This window comes from Camelus ferus, chromosome 4 (genome assembly GCF_009834535.1).
Source record: "Camelus ferus isolate YT-003-E chromosome 4, BCGSAC_Cfer_1.0, whole genome shotgun sequence".
Classification (NCBI taxonomy): Eukaryota; Metazoa; Chordata; class Mammalia; order Artiodactyla; family Camelidae; genus Camelus; species Camelus ferus.
The window spans coordinates 21,398,111-21,422,371 of NC_045699.1; the positions used below are offsets into that span (position 1 = coordinate 21,398,111).

Consider the following 24,261-nt stretch of genomic DNA (forward strand, 5'->3'; position numbering starts at 1 on the left):
TTGTGCTCTGTAAGTTTTCTCTTATTATCACTAACTCCCTAAGTGATAAAGCTTTCTACACCTGGACAGAATTCCAGGTGCCTGTAGGAAGGTTATTAGGGGGCTGGGGATTAGGGAGAACAGAAGATCTGCTCATCAGCCCTGAAGCATACAATTTAGGTAGCACCCACTCTGGGAGAGGCATCAGCTGGACACCTGCTGTTTTGGGGAGCAGAAGGCTAGGTCTCTCAGCATCCAGTCTATCTATGCCTCCCTCCCCTGCTCCCTCACTGCTCCTCAGCCCTCACCAGGGAAATGATTTGCGATTCAAGCTCCTTGGCAGCTGTGCTGGTGGATGCTGGCCTCTCACTCCCCATCCCCGCAGCCCAGCCTGCAGATGTTTTCTCGTGGCCTTTCTACTTTTAGATGCTGTTCCCTCCTCTGACCCAAACTCCCAGCGAGGCTTTCTGGTAAGCTGTGCTTTTCCTCCAGAGTCTCTCTGACTCTGTTATCATCATTAAATCATCTGAATCCTCAGCTCAGTACGGAGCCACTGACACAGGACAGAGACCTCCACCTCACCCTTCTCCCTCCTCGCTCCCTGGGGTGACATTCACAGGAGAGTAGGAGAGAGGGGGGCCATGCAGCACTAAAAAGCCTGTTCTCTGTCCCTGAGCCCAGAAAAGCCACATTTTCCCCCCTGTCTGCCCTTCCTTGGCTGGCTTTGCCTGCTTTGGGCTCTCCTTGCCTTCCTGAGAGGAGCCCTGCCCTGTAATCCCCTCTAGCCCTGGGCTTTCTTCATCTGAATCTCCATCCCTCTTCCCTCGCTCTCTGGTTATAGCTACAAGGACAGACCTGTCTGTGGGACCAGAAGGCATTCTGCTGGGCTCCCTCCTTGCCTCATTTCCATGAGCTGGAAGACAAAGTCCAAGCTTCAGACACTTGAAAATTCAGCTGAAGCCTGTAAGTCTGTGGCTTTCGGGGACTGTGGTTTCTGCACCGAAGGCCAAGGATTTGATGGCTGTGGCACCTTCAAAGGCCACTTACAGAGAACCGTATTGTGATGAGCTCCAGCAGACCACCTAGGCCACACCCTCCTTTGACAGACGCAGAGGCCCAGAGAAGGGAAGAGTCCTACTTAAGGCCACGCAGTTAACTGGGAGCCAAACTGGAGCTCAAGTGTGTCTCCTGATTCCAGCCCATCTCTCTACGGACTGTCTGAAATAGGCCATGGGGATGGGATTCACCTTGGTAATGATCCTAGATACTGTATCTGAGGGTTGCTGAAAGGTTAATCCAAATTTTGTTCATTCAGAAAGAAGGAGACAAGACTTCTAGGTAGCTTAGGGAATCTGTACACAGAGAGAAAGGAGAGGGAAGAAGAGAACTGCCCAGCATAGATCTCCCATCTCATCTGTTCATCTGTTCATCCATGCAGCTATTCTTTTATTCCACTGCAGATCTGTGGGATGCCCTGGCTAGCTCCCACCAAACAACCTCACAGGTCCTACCTCGGAGAATTCCTAATCATGCTCCAGGCCTGGGAGGGTTGAGCTCTGGGCATATAACGGACCTCACACAGACACATCTGACACGCATTAGACAGGCACACAGACTCACACACACAAAGACACACACAGACCAGACACATGGAGCTCTGGCCAAACTGGAGCCCACACTATGACAGAGAGAACATTGGTGTTGAAGGGTGGGGCATCTCCTTTTTTCTCCAGATCTTGGAGTCACAGACTGCTCTCTCTTTCTCTGCTTCTTAGAGGACACTAAACCTGGAAATATAATGGCTACAGTGGCCGTGGCTTCTGGGGTCCTAGCTGGACTCTGTGGGTGAGCCCCAGCCCTCCGTGCGTCCTCCCCTTCAGACCCACTCCTCAGCGTCTGGTTGTGTGCCCTCTACCCCATCCCTTGCCACCTTCCCCGGCCCCTACAGCTGTTAGCAACTGGCATGCTGAGTCCCTGGAGTCGTCTGCGTCTCACCACCCAGTGCAGGTGGGAAAGAGAGGTGGTCAGCTCCGTGGGAAGGTCATTCCCGGAAGGCAACACTCTGAGGCCCAAGCCAATCCTTCCCTGAGTGATTATTTTCAACAATTCTATGAGCAGAATTGGAAAGGGCATTTGGCCAAGAGACCACAGCTCTCCATAGCTCTGCCGCTCAGAAACATGGCAGGAGTTCTTTAAAGAGTCCCAGAGGCCAGTGCACAGGATGAAGGGAAGGACAAGCAAGGAGCCAGCTTCTTCTGAAGGAGAGACCAAGGGTCCCGTGGACCCTGAGGCTCTAGTGGTGCTTATGATCAGTCTTGTGCAGCCATTGAGACGGAGGAAAGAGGACAGAGAAAAGTATCAGGAGGCTCTGGGTTTTCCTAGGAAGAGCTTAGACTTAGGAGTTAGACTGCCTCTAGCACTGCCTAGCTCTGTGATCTTGGGCAAGTTACTTAACTTCTCTGAGCTGAATCTCTAACATGGAGATAAAGGTACCTTTCCTGGGAGGCTGGTATAAGAATTAGGGGGAAAAAAAAAGCAAAGCATCAAAACAATACCTAGCAATACCTTAATAATGATGATAACACCTGAAGTCTGGGGAGCTTTTATTATGTTCTCAGCAGCTATTAGGTAGCTATTAGGTTATTTTATTTTTCTTTTTAGTGGGAGGAAATAGATGCTACAGGTACAAACACAGGCTGGGGCTCTGACTTTGTGTCTCAGCTTTGTACCTTCCCCAGGAGACTTGAAGCCCCATCACCTTCTCATGGCGGTAGGTGACTCAGAAGAGGGGATGCCAGGACATGAGTTCCAGGTCCCACTGTCTCAAAGCACCCTGGTCCCCTGGGGTGGACTCCGCGGCACCCGGAGATCAGGTCCAGCCCTGCTTTGCTTCTGCAACCCCAACGTGGTATGGCCAGCAGCCATGGGAGAGCTCTTCTTTTTGAAAGTATGTTTGCTATATAAACACAATCGTAAAATGAGAGCCAAGTGTCGGTGATGGCAGGGTTGGGGTAAGAGGCGGGAGGCAGCATTCCTGGCGATGGCGCGCCCCGCCCAGCCCTGGTCAGTGTGGGGGAAGAGAGGTCCTGCAACCCATCATGTTGTCAGGCAGCACAGACCCCACTTGCTTCAAACCTCACTTGGCTGGAGCAATTCAGAGAGGCTTAGGGGAGGAGGAGGCAGCTGGGAGTAGGAGGAAGCAGCCAGGGAGTTGTGCTAAACTGCTCCCAGGCTCCAAGGCCTCAGTGGATTTTGAAAAATAATCCGGTTTCTGACTTGTTATTTGATCCATAAAATGCACTGCTTGGGTACTTAAGATAGTCCCCTGGGCCTGCATCTGTGTAATTCAGATTCAAAAACAGAATTACAGACCATGGAGATGGCTCCACCATCAGCAGCCTGAAGGAGGAGCCCGGTTCTCAAAGACCCTCTGGCTGTGTCTCCATGGGTAGCAGCAAGAATATCAGAACAATGATTTTAGGCAGCTCAAGACTCTGTGCCTTCAAAACACGAACCCAAATGCAAAGACTTGTATAAATGTGTAAATCAGGAGGAAGTAGGCACATGAGCTTGAATCATCAAAACAGCTGTCTCTACTCTCAGCATCACGTTAGCTATGGAATTCCACCTCCTACACCCCTGGCCCCCGGCCCTGCCTGCTCTTTCTCCCCACCCCCACTCCTACTGCCGTGACTTGTGGACTTTAAGCTTCTGCTTGTGAAATAATTCCAAATTACCACCAGTCCCAGCCACCCCACATGCCATCCCTTGCCCCTTGAAGCTTGACTTGCTGAGAGAACATTGGTTTTTCAAGGAGAGTGAGAAAGAGGACGGTGCAAGGGTTCTGGAAACAGCATGCTAGGTTCCGAATCTAATTCAGACACACTGTACTCTGCTCAGAAGGAAAACTTACGACTCGCAGCTGCGTTGCAACAAGCACCGGGATGAAGCCATGCAGGGCCCCCGCATATTTTCCTTGGCCTCGGCACAGGCCGTTGACATCATCAGAGCCTTCACTCATTCATCCACTGCTGTTTGGAGCCTGTGGCCGTGTGAGGCTGTGTTCCAGAGTCTAGGGAAGGTCTGATTGCAAATTGGGTGGTGGTGGGGATGGAGGTGGTCCCATTGAGTTTGTAAAAACAAACAAAAACGCACTGAACCATGCCTTTCCTCCACTGGAGCGATGAGTGAAACTAACCCCAACTCCCTGCCCAGCCCACTCCCCTAGTGCAAACACACCCAGGCCAAGGCTAGCCCGGAGACCCGAGGAGCCTTTGTTCTGTCTGCGCTATTTTGGGGATTGATGACGAATGTTTGCCGTAGGTAAGAAAAGCAGGGGTTCCAGTAGCAAATTCTCTCACATCCTTCCAGACGTCACTCAGGCCGCTCTGGGCCCATCTGCATTCTCCTGCAAATCCCGGGTAGCAGGAAAACCCTGTTAATGGTTCCCAGAGGTCTCAGAAAAGAAAATGGCAAAAGTAGGAAACATGAATATTAGGAAATAGGGCATGTGCGTAGGTGCACGCGCTCCAGGATTAATAATTATTTTTAGAAGACAGCTCTTCTCTATGGGGGATGATGTAAAGGAGACCCTGTTAGCCGAGCCTCCCAACTCCTCAAAATCTCTCAGTTCTGGTAGCGTGGGGAGCAGCTGGGGCAGTGGCCAAGACAGGAATACTGTGAGGCAGGTAGAAAGCACCTCTGACCTTCCCAAATGTTCCTATCTGTGTTGAGAAAGTGAGATGTCACAGGCACCATGGACAGAACTCCGGAACTCTGGACTTGGTCGCTGAGACATAGTGTGGCTAAGCAAAAATCACACAGCCTCCGGATGCTGTAAACGGAATGTGCATCCTGGAGGAGGCCACTCTCCATTCTATAGCAGCCAGAGCCTGCTCCCCCACACAGGCTCATGAATGGAATCACTTCTTTCTCAAACATCATCTGACACAAAGAGTTTGAGGAGAGCGCTCAGCCCCACGGATGCCCATCTAACCCAGTGCTGGAGGGGACCAGGGACATTCTTGGAAACATTTAACAGCCTGTTGTCTCAAGAGAACTGGTCCAGATTTGTAGTATTTGCCGATTTCTGAGACATTAATACTCCTGTCATGGTCAGTTTCAAGCTACCAACTTTGGGGAGAGAATTCACTGGTCCCTTGTATTTCTGGACATCTTGTGAGCAGAGGTACTGACAGCTTTTGTTCTGAATTATCTTCTTAAGGATGTCTGTATTCTCTGTCTTCCTCCAATGCTGAAAACATGGGACTTCATGTCCCTAGAAGGTGAAAGACAGGCACGATGCAAAGAGTCCTGATCTCTGAATCCATCTCCTCATACAGGAGCAACCCAGGAGAGCCATCTATCAAAAACATCCACGTTAGACTCTGCTCAAATGAGAAATTAACTTTTCTCATGATACAGCACTGATATTTAAGGTTGCTGGTTATGGTACCTAGTGCTACTTACTCTGACAAATATAAAATAGTCACCACTACTGTCTCCACTTACTGATGAGGAAACTGAGGATGGGAGGTAACGGACTAGGTCTCACCACCAGTAAATGGCAGAGCCAGGACTGAAATCAGACGTGTCTGCCTCCAAAGCTTTTTCCTGTGCTTTGCTGACTCTTCATGACAAAAGCCCATGTGTGGTGAGGCTTCTGAGGTCCACAGTTTGCCCAGAGTGGGAAACAGGTCTTTCCAGCCAGAGAAAGTCAGTTTTCCTTGGTCATCAGTCCCGCCTCCAGGGAAATCTGGAAGGAAGGCTGACCATCTGCAGCTTCCAGGAAGATTGATTCCTCGCGTCCAAACTACTGCTGTTCAGGGCAAAGCGAGGACCCCCTGAAGAACTCTTAACCTGATGAGTATTGTGCATTCAGGACAGCTGGCAGACTAAACAAGGGCCCCCCACGGCCACTGAAAGACCCCTGTCACCATGGGATTGCAAACACTGCAACAATTCGGTAGGAACTCATACCATGAAATTGCTTAACACCCATGGTCCACATTGGATGGGAGCTCCCCGGGCATCTCAGCGAGCATGACCGGGACCCTGGGAAGCAGCTGCCTGGCTTTACCTTCCAGAGAGTCCCATGAGACTGAGGTTAGGCACAGTTTAAGCACTTACTGAGCACCTGCTGTGTACATTACAACTACAATGATTACTTCTGAGACCTGATTTCAGAGACTAACAAAGGATTTGTTGTTCTGATTTCTGGATATGTTTAAGAGAAAAATCTGACAACGGTATTAAAATAAGGTCACATGTGGTTGGACAGTCATGAATGATCTTGGCTGAAAAGGATCAAAATACATGAATTCAGGACTGTCTTGGAAAATTACTGACATGGAAATGCTAGTGGGTGATAGGAATGAAACAGATCAGGTGAAGAGAGCCTCTTCCATCTCAACTTCCACATCCCAGTGTCAACACTGAGTCAACACTCAGAAAATCTCTCTGAAATGTTTGGCTTAATAAACAAGAGTTTTTTGGAGCTCCCTTGGTAGTTCTTTCATTTTTTCCTGGGCCCCCAGGAAATCTGTGAGGTTCACCTGGATGCCAACTCGGGGTGGTGTGGAGGCATTTTTGCCATTGTCTTTCCAAGGGTTTTTGAGAAACATATGGGCTGCTCAGCGCAGGTCCAATTAACCGTTCACCCTGAGCCTGTGCCCAGTGGTCCCACCATCACCACAGCCAGGTTTTTGGTGCTTCTGACGCGAACTGAAGAACACAGCCCAGGGGGTGAAGGAGCATAAAGCGACTAAGCTGCAAGGCTGAGGGCCTCTCTGCTGAGCTCTGGAAAACGCAAACTTCACAGACCATTTCTTTCTCCAGGTCCTGCCCAGCCTCTCCCAAGCCTTGGCATTCAACAGTCCAGGAGTAGTAATAGTAACTAATAATAGAAATCACTTCCAATCATAACATGAGGCCTGAGCTTACGAAAAGAGTCACAGGGATTAAAATAGTCTCGGTATGAAAGAAACTGTTTGTTTCACAATTCGACCTTTGGCCAACACAGCTACTAGATCCCTGGCCGTCTCCCGGGCTGGCCTTTGTGTGCGTGCAACAGGGAAATTCCAGGCTGCGTGTAACTCCCTGGGGCCCCAGCCACTAACATAACTAGTCATCTTACTACTGTCCCTCCTCCAGGCTGCCACCATTTACCTTCCAAAAACTTGCACACGAACTCGTTTCTCCCCCTGGGTGTCGTCTCATCGTTTAGGTAATAAAGCTCAATCCTTTTGCCACTAAATGCCCCAAACTCTATACCAGCCTTATAGGCTACTGTATTCTACCCCTGTTCCCCCTTCTAGAATCCCATGCTCTAATCAAAATTATCCATACGTTTTGCTGGAACACATTCTTTTTTGCTTAGTTAACATTAAAGTAAAAATGTATATGCAGTGAAATGCATAGGTTTTCAGGGTACCATCTGATGAGTTTGGATAAATGCACGTAACTGTGTAACCACTCCCTCAGTATTTCCATATCTCAGAAAGTTCCCTCATGTCCCATCCTAGTCAATTCTCTCCCCCAGAGGCAACCACTATCCTGATTTCTGTCACCATAGATTAGTTTGCCTGCTTTGAACTTTATACAGAGGAATCACACAGCATGTACTCTTTCGTGTCTGGCTTTTTCCACATAACATAATGTTTTTGATACTTACACATGTTGTCACATGTATTGGTAATTCATTCTTTATGTATTAGTTACCGCCAAAGAGTATTCCATAGTGAGAATATTCCACAATGATGGAATTTTTTTTTATCCATTCACCTGCTGATGGATACCTGGATCGTTTGCTATTATGAATAAAGTTGTTATGAACACTCTAGCATAAGTCTTTTTCTGGACATACGTTTTCATTTCTCTTCGGTAAATATTTAGGAGTGGAATTGCCAGAACACAGGATTGGTGCATTTTTAAGTTTTAAGAAATGATCAAACTACAGGCTGGGATTCCAAAATTTGTAGATACTGACAGGCATATGTAGAATAGACAAACAAGATTATACTGTACAGCACAGGGAAATATATACAAGATCTTGTGGTAGCTCACGGTGAAAAAAAATATGACAATGATTATGTGTATGTTCATGTATAACTGAAAAATTGTGCTCTACACTGGAATTTGACACAACATTGTAAAATGACTATAACTCAATAAAAAACTGTAAAAAAAAAAAGAAAAAGAAAAAACATATAAAATTAAAAAAAAAAAGAAGAAGAAAGAAAGAAAAGAAACGATCAAACTGTTTTCCAGAGAGGTTGTACCCAAAATGTATAACACCTTAAACTCAGTAATGTTTCCTTCTCATTCACATAGTGTCCAAGGTAGTTCCATATCAGCAGGGTGTTGGAGGGAGGTTGTTACACACAGTCATTTAGATACCAGGCTACAGAAAGCCCTGCCATTCCCAAATAAGGCTTACAAGGTAACCGTGAGCATCAATATTTGACCAATGGATGGAGAATGAGAGGACAGAGAAAGAACACCTTTTTCTAAAGCATCACTGTTGAGAACTAGTCACTGGCCTCAGCAGGAAAGCTGTGAAATGGACCCCAACTGGACAGCTGCTTATCAGCCACCAGTATGTACCACGGAAGGGGAACACAAGACTTCAGTGTTCAGTTAGTCATCTCCACCACACCATGGGGTAAAGTCTTATCCTCCTTTCCAGTTGGCTATTCCCATTGAAACTGTCCCCAGTCTGTGTGGAATTAATCCTTACTTCCTCTATACTCCCATTGTGCTCGCTGTCCCTCTACTATAGCCCTTGTTAGGATCTGCCTTTCATGATTTATCTCCACATTTTGCCCATCACTTGGCATCCTCTTGGAGGGCTCTGAGGTCTGGCCATGTTGGATCCTGGTATTTGGCACACAACATGGTCTCCATAAATGTTGGCTGAACTCACTATGGTAGAGACACACGGTGCCCACCAACTCCTCCTCTTGGACACATCACTTCTCTACACCTCCTCCTCTCAGACACACCACCTGTCTGCACTCCTCAGTTGCCCCACAGTGAGCTGAGGCCATGTGACTTGTCTTGCCAATGCAACATGAACCACAGCTCCATGGCAACCTCCAGGCTGATGCAGTAAGGACTGACCATCCCTCCTGATATTCTAGGTCTCTTTCCCCTCACCTGCCAGCTGGTTGTGGAGGCTCCGAGGTCAGTGGAGCATCCATGGTCTAACAAGCAGAGTCTGTGTCCTGAATACTTGGTGGAACCTAGTCCCTCTGCTGACCTCACTGCTGAGATCGAGCACTGTTTCCTAAATAAGTTAGCCTGACGCAACTACCCACTCACACTGTGGGAACCCAGCCACTAAACTCAGAAGGGACAACCAGTTATCTGTCTTTCTACCGTCTTTCCTTACTTGCCACTAAGGGCCTACAGGATGACATTCAGGCCCACACTGGTGTGTGATTGCCAGCGTCCAGGTAAAGAGAGTTTTCAAGGTATAAGTTCAATTGTGATTTTGTAGCTAAATTTGATAATGATTCCATTGAGTCTTAAATGTTATGTATTTCTTCTGTATTTCATTCCACTATAAGCTCTTAAAAGTCAGGCACTAATTCTTGCTCCATATCCTGGGTATATAAGCTATTCATTCATTTAGTCAATATTTACTGAGTACCCACTCTGTGTCATTCATTCTTGGGGGCAGCAGAGACAGAGCAGTGAATTGAACGGAACAAGTCCCTATCCTCAATGAGTGAGACAGATAATAAACAAATAAATGTGATTGTTGAAAAGCAGGAACAGACATCCCCTCGTATAGCATCAGCTCCTAATACAAGAGGATCTTCATATTTATTTGGGTCAGTAATTGATTGATGACTGTCTCACTCTCAGAGCTGTGAGGCCCATGAGGCTGGAGCACCCTTCTACCCCTGGCATCTAATACAGTGCTGGCCCAGAGTAAACACTCCATAAATAGCTATTGAACCAAAAAAGTGAATAACAATGACTACAGCTACTATCTGCTGAGAGTCCATTATTTTCCAGGTACCATGCGAGATGCTTGCATGCACTACCTCATTTAATCCTTACACCGTCCCTGCAAAGGAGTTATGATTACCTCTGTTTTACCTGGAAGGGAACTGGGGCTCAGAGAGGTTAAGTGACCAGCAGTAAGTGACAGACCTGACACTAGAATCCTCATGCTTTCCTCAGGACCACACTGCCACACAAAACAACAACAAGGGCTTGTTTTACATTCCACATAATCCTCAACAGTGAAGAGCGACCACTAAAGGCCACCATTCCTGTGAGCTAGACAATTCATCCCCCTCTGCAATTTGCCCTGGTCAGCCCAGGCCGCCTTCCTCAGCAGATGGAAGACGGGCGCGAGTGGTAATTACAGACTGTGTTGTCCTTTTCATTTATGTCTTCACAATCCAGCTTGACATCATGTCATAAAAGTTTATGTACTGTGTTCTCTCCGCTCCTTACTAATATTCTCTGGCGTTCTCCCCGGCCATCCAGAATCAATACCATCTCTCCTCTCTCAATAAAGTAGGGAGCTGTGAACAAGGCCCAAATGGGCACAGTGACGATTTGTGGCAATTAGACGTCACGCTGAAAAATGGCCACGCTGAAGGAGAGTGGGAAAGATCCAAGGACCAGCACACCATGAATGTACCCCACCAGGGACCCCAGAAATTGGACTGCTTAAAAATACCCTCTATTCTCTCACTGCTTCTCTTACCCTCTCTGCCTCTTTCTTTCTCACAAGAGATAAGGAGAGAGAAGTGCATTCAAATTAGGGACCCCAGCAATCAATTTTTACTTGCAGTTGGTGGACTGTAATCAATGTTAATTAACCAGATTCTTTTTCAGCAGAGGTTGGGACAGGAGAGTAACTGCACAATACTTTTCACCACGACAACGGATATTAATGGGCTTAGGGATGGCCAGAGGGCCGGAAAGAGGAGGGCCACGCTGCGATGCCCCGCGGAAGAGTACGCATGCGCAGGAAGATGAGCGACTGGGCCGATTACAAAGTGGTTCTCTCCGCGGGCCCTGGTAGCGTTTTTTGGAAGCTGGCGTGGGGAAGCTCAGCCATTTTCACTTTCTTCACCAAAGAGTGGACTTTCTTCCCCAGGAAAAGCGGTCTTCATCAGGGGACGATTCCTACAGTGTCAGCTAGGTCACAGGCAGCCAAGCCCCCTCCCATGATGCTATCACTCCGGAGCACTGCTCACACCTGGACCATGTGGCTCAGTGGGAAAAGCAAAGAATTTAGCACCAGAAGGTCGGTTTGAGCCTTAGGTGGTGCCTCCTGGCTCTGGAACTGTGGTCAAGTTACATAACATCCAGACCCTCAGCTCACCTACCTGATTACAGCAACTGACCTTCTCCTGGGCATTGATGCAAGACTCACATACGATTCTGCACAGAGGCACATTATAACATGCTACAGGAATGTCAGCAGCTACTATTGTAAGTCACAAGGACAAAGCCCCAGAGCCTCTGACCTCAACCAGCCGGTATGCAAGATGGGACCCAAGGTTCCTTTCTAATCTCAACCCATCTCTAATGATGTAGGAAGTTGCCTTGGCAGTTATCCATGCCAATTTTTTATTTAAAAGATTATTACCTATTTCTAAACATAAGTGTCGCATTGGAAAGAAGACCCCCCCCCCCCCGCCAAATATGCCAATGCTATTTTTCAATAGCCCAGAGAAAGTAAAAGAAAGTTATAACAGTTGGAAACATGACAGAGCTGCCAAAAACAAAACCAAAAGCTGTATCTGTTTTGAAACAGTGCAAGCCTTACAAATTTTCAGTATAGACAGAGAACAGAACCAAAGAAGCCTTTGGGCTCCATGTCCTAAAAAGACCCACCACAGCCAGGTTCTTGGAGTTTCCTCCACACCATTTTAGTCAAATGGTGACTCTACCTTCAAAAGAAGCTTTCAAAGCCTTCAATCAAGAGAATAGCACCAATATTTCTCATGCCTTTCAAGTCCCCTGGGAGTGAGGGAGAATACTGGGGAACATGATTAGCAGGTCATATTACCATGAGAGAAAAAGATTCCTGAGTGCCCTAAGTGGCCCCCTGGCCTCCGGAATATGGAAGTCCCAGCTGTGGTGATATACACTAGCTCTCCTTTCCAAGGTACCTGTAGGAGTCTTCCATGTAAGGAAGATGAATGAAAGGAGAGTAGGCTAGGAGAGAGAGGAGGAAAGAAGAGACAGGAGCAGAGGAGGTTGTCAAAGATTCATGGGTTCAATAAGCAGTGGTGAGCATACGCCATGAGGGAGCCTCCACCCCTGCATGCCCAGCTCACTCTGGAGACCCAGAGGGAAACACCATCTCTGCTCTTAAGTTGCTTACAGAACCCAGGCTTGGCTGGAGGGAGGCAAATTCACAGATAATCACCACATAAGGCATGGGGAGCAGGGCACAGAGGAGAGGTGTGTTCCCCTCTGGGGTTACAGGGGGTGGGGAAAGGAGGAGTCTCTAAGGAAAGGATGTTATCGGTGAAAAGAAGGACAAAAGAACAGAAGGGAGGATGAACTGAGGAAACAGAGAGGGAGGGAAAATCAGGAGACAGCTGGGGAAAAAATTATTACCTCACCCCAGGATTTATATACTAAGCTCATATGCAAATCTTGTCTCATTGATCTGTGATTTCAGTGAATAAAGCTGCCTTTTCTGGAGCTATTGATTGTGAAAAGCAAGCTGAGAAGGCCAGGGCAGTCCTGCAGAGACCTGGGGAGTGAGCTCACAGTGGGTGGGCCTTGCACTTAATTAGAGAAGAGCAATTGCTCAGAGTGATGAAGGTTCATCCTTGAGGGAGGAAGTATTTTTAATAGCACCTCCTTCCCCAATACAAAAACATCCCAGTTCCACAAGCCCGGCCTTGTCCACCACCCGGAGCCCTACAATAGGGGCCCCTCTTGGCCTGGTCTAAGGGTAGGGAGCCTCCTCTGCTCACAGGAGCACCATGTAGAAGCATACCCTATTTCCCCCAACTATTCAGATTTGCCCATGAGCGAGGCTTGGCCCCTCCTGGCTCTCTGTTGAATCCCACTGGTTTCTGGGGAAAGAGTTAGGAAGTCAGCCTGACTTTGGAGAAGAGAGACATCAGTTTTGGATCCACTCCAACAAGCAACTGGAAGATACCAGGGGCCAAGAGTTCATCCTGGGGCCAGAACCTGGGGGTCTTTCTACAGGAGCACTGAAGCTGCTGAAGTTGGCCAGCCCAGAGGGAGAAGGTATGGAAAGAGAAGAGGGCTCAGGGCTCAGCTTGGGAAGACGATACATTCAAGGGCTGGGAGAGAAAGAGGGATCTGGGAGATGAGGACAGCAGGGCAAGGGAAAGCAAGAAAAGGAGATCATGAAGGGACACAGGAGAGGAGAGAGATTTGGACACTTTAGAGTGGAGTAAGAACCAGATGGTAACAAACGTGTTCAGTGCTTATCCTGACTCAGGTTCACGAAGCGCCTCTTCATTAGGCGTTATAGCAGGACCCGTGAGTATAAGAGAGCAAAGCTTACCTGCCCTCATGATGCTGGCAGTCTCCCGGGGAAGGCAGAGGATGTGTGGCAGGCAGGGCTTCTCAAATTCCGTGGTAGAGGACCAGTTGTTATTGCTTTCTTGCCTATCCATTGTGGATAGATAGCATGTTGTGTCAATGTCAAGTTGCTATAAACATTTGCAAACTTGTATTTCCATATTTATCTTCTGACAGACTGGATTGCCTACAACATCTTGAGTAGCTTAGATGACAGAGATGCTGAATGCCTATCACACAGCTCCTCTCTCCTTCTACCTTACCCAAGGCATCCAGCATTTTTATGGATGCTAAGAAACTACATTTACCAGCTAAGGATAGGCAAGTAGATGTCTTTTGGTAGAACTTATGGGAAAGTTTCATGAAGGGGACTGACTCATCTGGGAGACATTCCCTTTGGTTCCTGCCCCTTTCATGGATGTGATGGCTGGCATTCCAACAACCATCTTGGAACCATGAGGCAACACTAAGGATATTGGGACAAAAAGCTTTAAGGACCTGGGTCCCTGCTGAGCATAAAGCTACCACATCAACTCTGGACAGCCTATCTCTAAATTTCTTGTTACATGAAAGAAAAGCTTTTATCTGGTTTAAGCCTCTGGGACAACCATCAAGTACATTTTTCATCTGTCTCATGAGTTAACAGGCACTGATCATGTGGGGCGGTAAATACTATCATCACAACAATTAGAAAAATTCAGTTAAATTGTCTCTAACACAGCTTGGAGGGAGGGTTTGCCTCTGAAAGAGGCAACAACAGAATGAAAGCCTGAAAGAGGACAGGAGTTAACTAGGGAAAAGGGTTTATGGGGGAAAGAGTTTTCCAAGCCAAAAGAACACACCTAGTTTATGAAAAAGACCAGCAGGTGAGAGGGAGTGGGGCCATAAGGGGACTCAGAGTAGTTTACTGTGGCTGGAACAAAAGTGAGAAGAGGGAGTGGGAAGGGAAAAAATAGCAGGAGCTGCCAAGGGGTGGGAGGTGGTTGTCCACATGAAGGAAGCAGACACCTGACCTTCTAGAAGTCTCCGTCCCAACCAAACTCAGAATCGTACAAACAATAGTGTTCCCTGCTAGAAATCAGCTAGCAGACATTGGCTTCGGTCTCATCTCTGAGGAGGGAAATCAGGTTCGGTTTAGCCAAGTCACTCACCTTTTGGCTTTCTGTTTCCAGATCCACAAAACGAGCCTCATGCCACTGTCCCATCAGCATCACTAGTGCTCTGTGAACAAGAGGTTGTGAGATCTTACCGACAAGGAAAATAAAGACTCCACATTCAGCCCTCCCATTTTACTGATTAGAAGTCTGAGGCCCGCAGAAGTCACCCCACCTAGAGGGGGAGGGCTGAGCCTGGAATTTTCATCTCCCAGCTCTCAGGCTGTTATTCTTTTCCTGCAAAGAGCTGAGTGTTTTGCACTTGAAGTAGATAGTTATTGTTCCTGCCAAAGGGAACACAGCAGAGCAAGATGATAGAGTTTCTTATTTCAGGAAACCTAGTACTTGAAGGTGCTTTGAATAACACATACTTTTGAAACTAACTAAATATTTGGAGTGTGTCTTCCCATCCTTCCTTTCTGCTCTAAAAGCAAAAACAAGTCTCTGTAATTGGGTGAGGGGTGGGGGAATGTGTGTTGAAATAGATAAAAGGGAAAATTTAACTCAGTAACCACAGATGTGAAAGTGCCTTGAAATATTTAGACCAGATTCACATCTTTGGAGGTAACTCAAGTTTCCACTGAATCACTGAGAAAACATAGCCAACCCCCTTCGGTGACTTCACAGTTGCTCTCTGAAAAGGTCATTGTAATCCACCCTCTTCATTCCATAAACGAACAACTCCTTAGAGTCCTGTTGGGATGACCATTTTGGGGGGGACTACAGAGAAAGTTCATAACCAAAAGAAGTGATATTACAGTAGTAACTGTTACTTATGGAAAGTTTGCCTGTTCTTTCGCTGAGTGCTTATCCTAACCCTGAGGTACAGGAATTGTTGTCCCCATTTTTTAGATAAAGAAGCTGTGCCTCCTGACCACCTTCACATCCAGTCACCAGCCCTGCTCAATCATCTTTCATGACATCTCTTTTGTGTGTCATAGCTTTCTCAGTGTTTCCTGGAACTCTGATGCCTTCTCCTCTCTGGTAGTCCCCATCCAGCCGACACCTTCCATTCCCAGACAGATGTGGGATATTTCTTTTTAGGTATCAAGGCATCGCTGCAAACTGAAAATGCCTAAACCGCCAGAACTTTTATTCTCTTGCAAACTCAGCCTTCATCTTAGCTTTTTATTGTGAGTCAGTTGCCCAAGATGGAGACCACAAAATCTACACTTCACCCAAAAGGTCTATCCACATGCCCCCGAGTACACCTTGTGGTTTCCAACCTTGCCCATGCCATTCCCTCCTCCAGGCTCTACTAAAATTCCACCATTTCTCTGAAATCTTCCCTGATCTTCCCAAGAAGTTGGCTTAAAAAGTGCAGAAAAATAAGTGAACAAGGGTGTTCACAACATTGTTTCTAATGGAGTAGAAAATCTCAGAGAGAGCAACAAGGATCTATTAAACAGCACAGAGAAATATAGCCATTATTTTATAATAACTTTAAATTGAGTATAATCTATAAATATATTGAATCACTATGTTGTACACCTAAAACTAATATACTGCAAATCAACTATACTTCAGTTAAAGAAAAACTCAGAGAACTGAGTCCAACTGTCAAGAAGAGACATTATGATAGACACAAACAATGGAAGAGAACACAGCTAGTGAGAAATAAAACAAAGATCTGATAACTATACGTACTGACAGAGGTTAAAGAACAGTATGTATAATATAATCCCACTATGTAAAAATACATGTTTCTATATACATAAATCTGAAAGACTTAACAGAATTCTTAACAGTGTCTATCTCTGGGATTAGAGATGAAGCAGAAATTTCACCCTCTCCTCTAAATACATTTCTAACTTATATTAATTTTTATGGCAGTGAATTACTTTTAAAATTTTTATAATTTTCCATTTTGAAAAAAGTGGGTTTTTTTCTTTTTTCATTGTTTATAGTCCATGGTATATTGGAGGGTCTGAATATGTCTTATACATCTTTTATCCCCGAGGACATGTAGCACAGTGTCTCACATGTCAAGTTTTCTTAAGTTGGGGTATTTTCATTGGTCATATAGCACTTGCCACAGGAGATTCAACTTAAAAGCCCCACTCTCTGGTGTTGCCTCATACATACTATGGATGCTGTAGACACCTAAACACACACGTAATTCACCACCATCTTCACATACCTGAGTGGAAACTAAGTAAGGTGAAGAATTCATAACCATTCTTCTTAAGGAAAACCTGTTCATCAGATTTGGAGGGAAGAGCTAGACCACTCAGATATATATAACAAGGAGGGAAAAAATGAGGACAAATTTGCTGATTTTTACTCAATCTCTGCTTTCTTTTAGTTTCAAGGTTTTAAAGTGTTTTCTCCAGGAGATATCATGTTATAGCCAGAGTCAAAATCCATCCCCAAGATAGGAGAAACTCTGCTTAAAATGGCACTCAAAAATGGGAATGCATAGGTCCCTATATTTACCTCTCCCTGGTTGGTTGTTTGCTGGGAGTCGGTGTAAATAATTTAAACTGCTGAGCTGTATTTCTGATTCTCAGTCATGCGGCAAGGTGTGAAACCCAAGCAGCCAGAGCACCTTGTCAGAGGACCTTCTACAGGACAGAAAAGAGGGTGCCAAGTGCCCTCTCAGCACACAGTAGCTGCGACCGCAGGCTTCTTTAGAGACCCAGAGGGACATACCCAAGAAACAGAACTTCAAAAATGGAAATGTTTGGTAGACTGAAAAAGAAAACTAGACTTCATAACTACTCACAGATAATAGCAAAGTAGTCTCATTGGCTAAACAAGGATATCAGTGTGTACTGTTATTTCCAAAAACAGCCCACTACGCCAAAAGATACTTTTAAACGTCAGTTCCACCTCCACCACACTAGCCCTTGAGAGACCGAAGTTCACCAAAATCTCCTTGTGGAATTGTGATCTGTGAGAAGACAATACTTTAATATTCCCATTAGTCACAAAGGCTTCATTGATGACAACTCTATGCCTATAGGGTATAGGGCAAAGAGGAAGAAGGTGAGAACTTTGCCATCAAGGAACTGAGACAAACATGGAAGAGTGCATAATGATGAACTCTCGTAGGAAGTAATGTTGTGCAAGGGTTCAGGGGGCTAGTCCATCAGGGAGTTATTAGATGCCTCTATGAGTCCTACAAATGTTGAGGACCATATGAGATACCAAAGAAACATGAGATGGGACTCAGATGCTGTTCTCCAGAATCTTCACATCTTCTTGGGGAGGGCAAGACTTTCAATGGGAAGCAATGTGAGAACCGCAGTAGAGCATAAAACATTAAATTATGTGGTATAAAGATAAGTGACAAATTGAGGGTTAAGAAAAAAAGCAGTTGAAGACATCAATTCACTTCACTTCAATTCGACATTTTTGGAACTCCTTATTATGTAATAGGCATTAGGTAGACACTTGGGAGAGGAAAATAATAGGACAATTTGGGACAAAATGATTTCCTTCCCCAGACGAACTTACAGTTTAGTAGGGAAGACAAGACATAGACGTAAATACAATTAATTCCAGATGCTGTCAATTGGACTCAGTTGCTTGGCCCTACAATGTCAATCCAACCAAAGACTGGTATTGAGTACAAATCAGTTAGGAAGATTTTGGCAGCAAAAAAAAAAATAAATAAATAAGTGGAAAAGAACAAGGAGGGGGGAGATGAGAAGAAGGAGGGAAAAGAAAAAGGAGAAGCAAAAGAAAGAGAAGGAAAGGGAAGGAAAGATCTTGAATCAGATGGCTTAAACCAGAGAAATTTGCTATTCACGTAACTTCAAGTTCAGAAGTAGGAGGATCCTAGGCTGAGGTTACTCTCAACTCTGTGCCCTGCTGTCCTCATTTCTGGCTTCTTTCTGAAGCTAGTTCCACTTGGACAGCAAGATGACTACAGCAGTTCCAGGCCAACACTTCTTGATATGACACCAAGGAGAAAACAAGGGACAGTGTGTTGAGAGATTTCTCTTCTGAAGCCACCACCACCACCAGCCCCTGCATTGGCCAAAGTTAATGTAGCTGTGGAACCATGACCACAAGAGTCATCCACCGTGAGCTGGGCCCTGGGCTGGGTGCTATGAACAAGACAAAGTTCCTTGTCCTCAAAAACCTCATATACAGACGGGGAAAACAGATGAATAATGAGTTACAGCACCATGTGCTATTAGAAAATCAAAAGTGGCATTTGGGAGATATGAAGGAGAAAATTCATGGAGCAGTAAAGCTAGCTGGTAGAAGAGGAAGTTATAGGCAGAGAGAGAAGTAAGTTCTAAGGCTAGAGGCGGATTCCAGCGAGTCTTCATCAGATCATGCCCTAGGTGCCACCATGTGTGGCATGTTCCTAGTGCCTGGTGAACCAGCTGGAAAATATGAACCCCTCCATTAATGACAGTCAATATCTAAAATGAGTGAATTAATGAGCTCAGAGTATAAAAAACAATAGGCAGTTTCATGCATCTGGTGGGATGGAGAGGGTCTTTCATCCTATGCTAAGGAGTTTGAATTTTATTTTGAAGACTATAGGAAGCCACTGAATGTTTTAAGTGAAGGAATGGCATGACCAAATTTTGGTTTTGTAGTAGATCATTCTTGCTGTAGTATGGTGAAGGGAAGACTAAAGGCAGCTAGAAATGTTAGCAAGAGTTTGCCAATGATAAAGGCCAAAGAGGATTAGAGACTAGTCATCACCACCCAAGGATGGCTCTACCACATAGAAACTCCTGGATCTCTCTTCTGGTTCCATCCATTTGGCACAAAATTCTGGGACCCCATCTCTCAGATGACATCTGACTGGGAATTTTTGCCTTCATTTCCTGAGCTCAGCAGGACTGCAGTTTGAAAGATCCAGTCCTCCTTCTATGGTCTTTAGTTACTTACGTGGAGTTGCAAATACATTTCTACATGACCTAGAAGCATCCTCTCAGAAGAGAGCCTCCTGCTAGTTAAAATAAACCAAACAACCTATAGGCTGACCAGCTTCTGGGACAAGGTATTATACAGACCAGAACTTTTTAAATAGTTGTGGTCTCTTTCATGTGCCTATGCTGATTGAGCAAGGGGTTAGCCAAGAGATTATCTGTCTGCATAAAGGACTCTTACTGAATCAGCTCTTCCCTGCCTCCTTCCTGTTACCCCAACACAGCCCACTCCCAGAGACCAATTGCTCTGGGCTGTCATTTCCTCATCTATTAAAAAAAAAAGGGAGGGGGAGTTGTTGAGGGGGAGTGGATCAAAACCTGATTTAGCCTCAGGGAGTGGTTGAGGTGAAGAGTATCCCGTCTGCTGGGTGCTCTGAGCTCTTCAAAAGAGCAAAGGAGAAGGCATATTATTCATGCAAGGCGGTGTTTTCCACTCTCCTCTCTGGGGAGTCCCTGCTGGGGAACAGAGGAGGTGGAGCGAGGTCCCCCCCACACTGTCTCCGCACACTGTCTCCCCAAGCCGGCCTTGGGGAGGCTCCAGGGGGGAATAAATCGCCGGCAGCACAGCTCTGAGAGGAGAGAGGCTGAGTCGCAGGTGTGCAGTAGGCAGTCCTGGAGAAAGCACCGGCCTTCGGCCAGCTGTGCTCTGGGCCAGGCTCAGAGGCTGCCTGCTCGGGCCCAGCTCCTCTCCAGCGCAGAGACCCTCCCATAGCCGCCCCTCTTCGCCTTCACGTAAGCCCCACCTCCAATCCCTGTCAGAACTTGGGACCCATTAATAATGAATCACTGGGACTTGAATTCAATTCAGCCCATGCACATTCACTGGGAGTAATAATCAGGATTTTTATCCATCCTGCATATTGGCCTGTTTTTCCTTTGTGCTACAGTCACCACCTGAATCGGATTAGAGAAAGCAAAATACTGCAATTCACTGGAGATCACATTTCCCTTTCCTCCACCTTTGCCTCCACTTGCTGCTGAAAAACAAAGGATCAGGAAGGCTATGGCTGGGGCTCTGGCCCGACCAGGCTCAGTTCCACCTGCTCATCAGCCTAGGCACTTAAGTTATTTACTTAGCCGAATGAGGGCGCTCAGCTTCCAGAAGGCCTGGGCAGGGGCCAGAAGAGTGATGCTTTTGCCCTGAGGCAAAGACCTCTGGATGAAAAATGTTCTTGAAGAGAAGTTGTGTTGTGTCTTGTGTTTTTACAGGGGTGAGCAAAAGGTGTCACAACAGTGGGTCCCAAGCACCATGACAGTTTTCTCTCTCTCTCTCTCTGTCTCACACACACACACACACACACACACTCCCTACCCGCTGCCTTCCTGTTTAAGGAGAGGAATTGGATGATCTGTTTCTGTGGGCGCCCCATAATGGCATGGGGGCATTTCCCAGATTGTTTCTTCCCTGGGACAATTGTTGGATCTGCTTGGAAAGGAGCCTTGATAGGATATTCAATATCATGCATTTGTTGCTTTAAAAATACCAGTGCCCCAGCAAGAGGAGGTCATGTACTTCTTACTGGCACATGTCCCCAGACATGGTGTTTTCTTTGTCTTAGAGAATTGCTTTGGTTTAATGGGTGTTACACACAAAGAATGATGGGAATCTGGTGATCATTTCTGAAAAACAAAAAAACAGAAACAAGAGAAGTCAAGCAAAGGCAGGCCATTCTCAGTGCTGTAAAGACCCTGAGCAGCCACTCGGAGCAGATCTTGTCCTCCCTCAGGAAAGGCCTTTGGTGGCGCTGGGGAACCCTGAATGCATTTAGTGTCACAGAAACCTTTTTCTAATGCCCAGGTCCGCATCTTCCCTCCCTGGACTGCATGAGCAATTTCACTCCATCTTTCCCACAGGCCTCCTCTGCTAACCCTTCACAGATCCCATTCCTGTCCTGTGAACCCGGGAAGTGATTTTACTGCGGTTGTTGCCTGGGTAACCCCACAGAGGTAGGAAGCTCATTCCGGGGTGTTTTCTCCTAAGACGTCTCAGCTTATTCTTACACCTCAATAAGTCACATTAGATCCAAGAAAACAAGGTAACAATTATAGCCTAAATTGAAGAGTGGGGTGTCCCCCATGATAACTGTGTTTCTCGCCCTCAAGCAACCTGTTCTGTGCAAACCACATTTGGACACGTCTGCTGGGGTGGGAGGGCTGCACCCTACATTTGAGAAGGGACAGAACATCAATCCATAAGGAGCCCTGGGCATTCCACTCCCAGCTTTAATCTTTTTTTTATTTTTTAAATCAGGAATGCTGGCTTTTCAAGGCAATCCTGGAAGCATATCCCTCAGCAAGTTCTGCTTTACCCTCCCAGGCCAAGCTCCTAAAGGGGAAGGGCCTGGTCATTTGCACCTCCGTATTCCTAGCACTTGGTGTGCTATAGATGTAATCAAAGTAGTATTATCACTCAGTGAGTTCTTCACCTCACACCAAGCGATGTGTAGATATTCTCTCTCGCCATTAAATATGCTGAGTTGATTTTAACTAACCCACATAGTAGGAATGACATTGCTTTAAGGGACATGGTGGTAACTCAGTTGTGGAATCAGAGACGCCTTCTTTTAAATCCTGGCATTGTCATAAATTAGTTACTTGAAATCTGAAAGTAGTATCTGCCCTATCTGCTCCACAGAACTATCATGAAGGAAATGTCAAGAAATATTTGTCAGTTATTCCTTTGTAAATTCTAAAGTTCCCTACAAATCTAAAGTTTCCTGAAAATAAGCTGCCATAATATCAACAGCCAGATCACACAGTGGGGCTGTCACAGTTTGAAGTGGTATGGTATGAAGAAAAGTCACATGTTCCAAATTTCTTCCCCATTGATCTATCATAAATTGTCTCCTCTCATCTGCTTCATGATTCCCATGACTGGAGTCACAGCTTGGATAGCAAAAAAGGTTGTTGCCAAGTTACTGTATTAGTTAGCTATCGCTGTGTAACAAATAAGTCCCAAACTTAGGTGGTTTAACCACAATAAACATGTATCATCTCACATAGTTTGTGTTGGTCAGGAATTTGGAACAGTTTTGGTCAAGGGTTCTCATGATGTGTGCAGTTAAGATTTTGACTGGGGCTGCAGTCATCTAAAGGCTTTACTGGCACTGAAGGATTCACTTTCAAGGTAGTTCACTTACATGCTGCTGACCGTTGGCAGGAGGCCTCAGTTCCTCTTCATATGAGCTTCTCCATGAGCTACTTGCATCTCCTCACAACCTGGTACCTGGCTTCCCCCACAGTGATCAGTCTGAGAGAAAGAGCAAGCAGAAAGATATGGAGCATAACAGAGCTAAGAAGCAATTAGAAATGGTAAGCACTGTGGCAGACTATAAAGAAAGTTATGGATAATTTTGCATTAGAAAAAGAGGACATTTTAGCAATTACTGGACATTGATTCTGAACTAATGTTAGTCTTAGTAGCATTCCAGAAAACCACCATAACCCACAGGCAAAAGAGGATGTTTACAGGATTCCACTGATAAAAGGATTTTGGGGCTACTTTTATTTCTTCATGGGTCCACTACAGCCATGAACATATTCTTTTGTTATTTCCATAGTTCCTGAAGATGTAGTTTAAGCAGACATACTCAGCAACCGGTAGAATCACCACATTGGCTCCTTGACTTAGAGAATGGAGGTTTTTATAATAGAATAGGCAAAGCAGAAGCACCTGCAGCAATCCTCTGTACCAAAATAATGAACTAAGAGTAATATATTCCTGGGGCACTAGCAGAAGTTAGTCTACCAACAAAGACTTTAAAGTTGTAAAGGTGGTGATATCTATCACATCTCTATTTAACTGGCCAACTTGGCCTTTGCAAAAGACAGACGGATCTTGGAAAAGATAGTGTATTATTTTAAGTGTTACTAAGGTCATGGCTACAATTGAAGCTGCTGTTCTAGATGTTGTTTCTTTACCCTACAGGTCTGCCATCTGGCTGTTGATCTGGTGAATGCATTTTCTCTAACAGAAGAAGTTTGCCTCTACCTGACAGGAATAACAGTACATATTCACCATCCTGGTCTGGGGACTATGCTAATTATTTGCTTTACACTGTAATTTAGATTAGAGGGATGTTTTGATCCTCTGCCCACAGAACATTATGCTGGACCACAGTTTAGATAACATGAGGCTAATCAACCAGGAAGGCTGTTAGGAGCAAATACCCTGGTAAAACACATATGTGTCAAAGGTTGGGAGATACATACATTGGAAATTCAGGAATTTCAGAGACATTTCTAGAAGTTCATGTCTCCGTAATATTAGAATGTTTTATCCCAAGTGGAAGAAAAATTGCTGCATCATGTACCCATCACTACTAAGAACAAGCAACACCTTTATTGGCCATCTTTAGGGCCAATACATTCCACACATGGATGTCCTCCTCAGACCCTGTTGCTGAGTCATGCATAAGGCTACTCTTTCTTTGAGTGGAGTCCAAAGCAGGAGAAGCTGATTCAGGCCACAACACAAGCTATTCTGCCAACAGGTTTTCTGACCGATGAATCTAATCAAGCTTGAAGCATTGGTAGCCATTCAGGAAGTCCAGTGGAACCCACGTCAAGCCCTGAAAGAAGGTTCACAATGGAAAGTCCAAGCCTTGATAGAACCCCAGGTGATTATATCCAACATCATATGAGTATACACTTTTTTAAAGAAACAAGTTTACTGAGGTATAATTCAC

The 24,261-nt window shown here is 45.7% G+C and overlaps 1 protein-coding gene across 15 annotated transcripts in view; it reads right to left on the reverse strand.

Annotated features, from left to right (window-relative positions):
- CCDC171 (coiled-coil domain containing 171) overlaps window positions 1–24,261 on the reverse strand; it is a 488,107-nt gene that overhangs the window by 78,552 nt on the left and 385,294 nt on the right. For 13 of the 15 annotated variants that reach the window (XM_032477676.1, XM_032477674.1, XM_032477673.1 and 10 more), the window contains 4 exons: window positions 22,714–22,823; window positions 20,886–21,193; window positions 14,673–14,742; window positions 13,505–13,608 (listed from right to left, as the gene is read on the reverse strand). The gene's annotated coding sequence lies outside the window, so the exon portion shown is untranslated. Of the gene's footprint in view, window positions 1–13,504; window positions 13,609–14,672; window positions 14,743–20,885; window positions 21,194–22,713; window positions 22,824–24,076; window positions 24,145–24,261 lie in introns of all 15 variants that reach the window. The other 2 variants (XM_032477668.1, XM_032477666.1) reach the window with 2 other exon arrangements.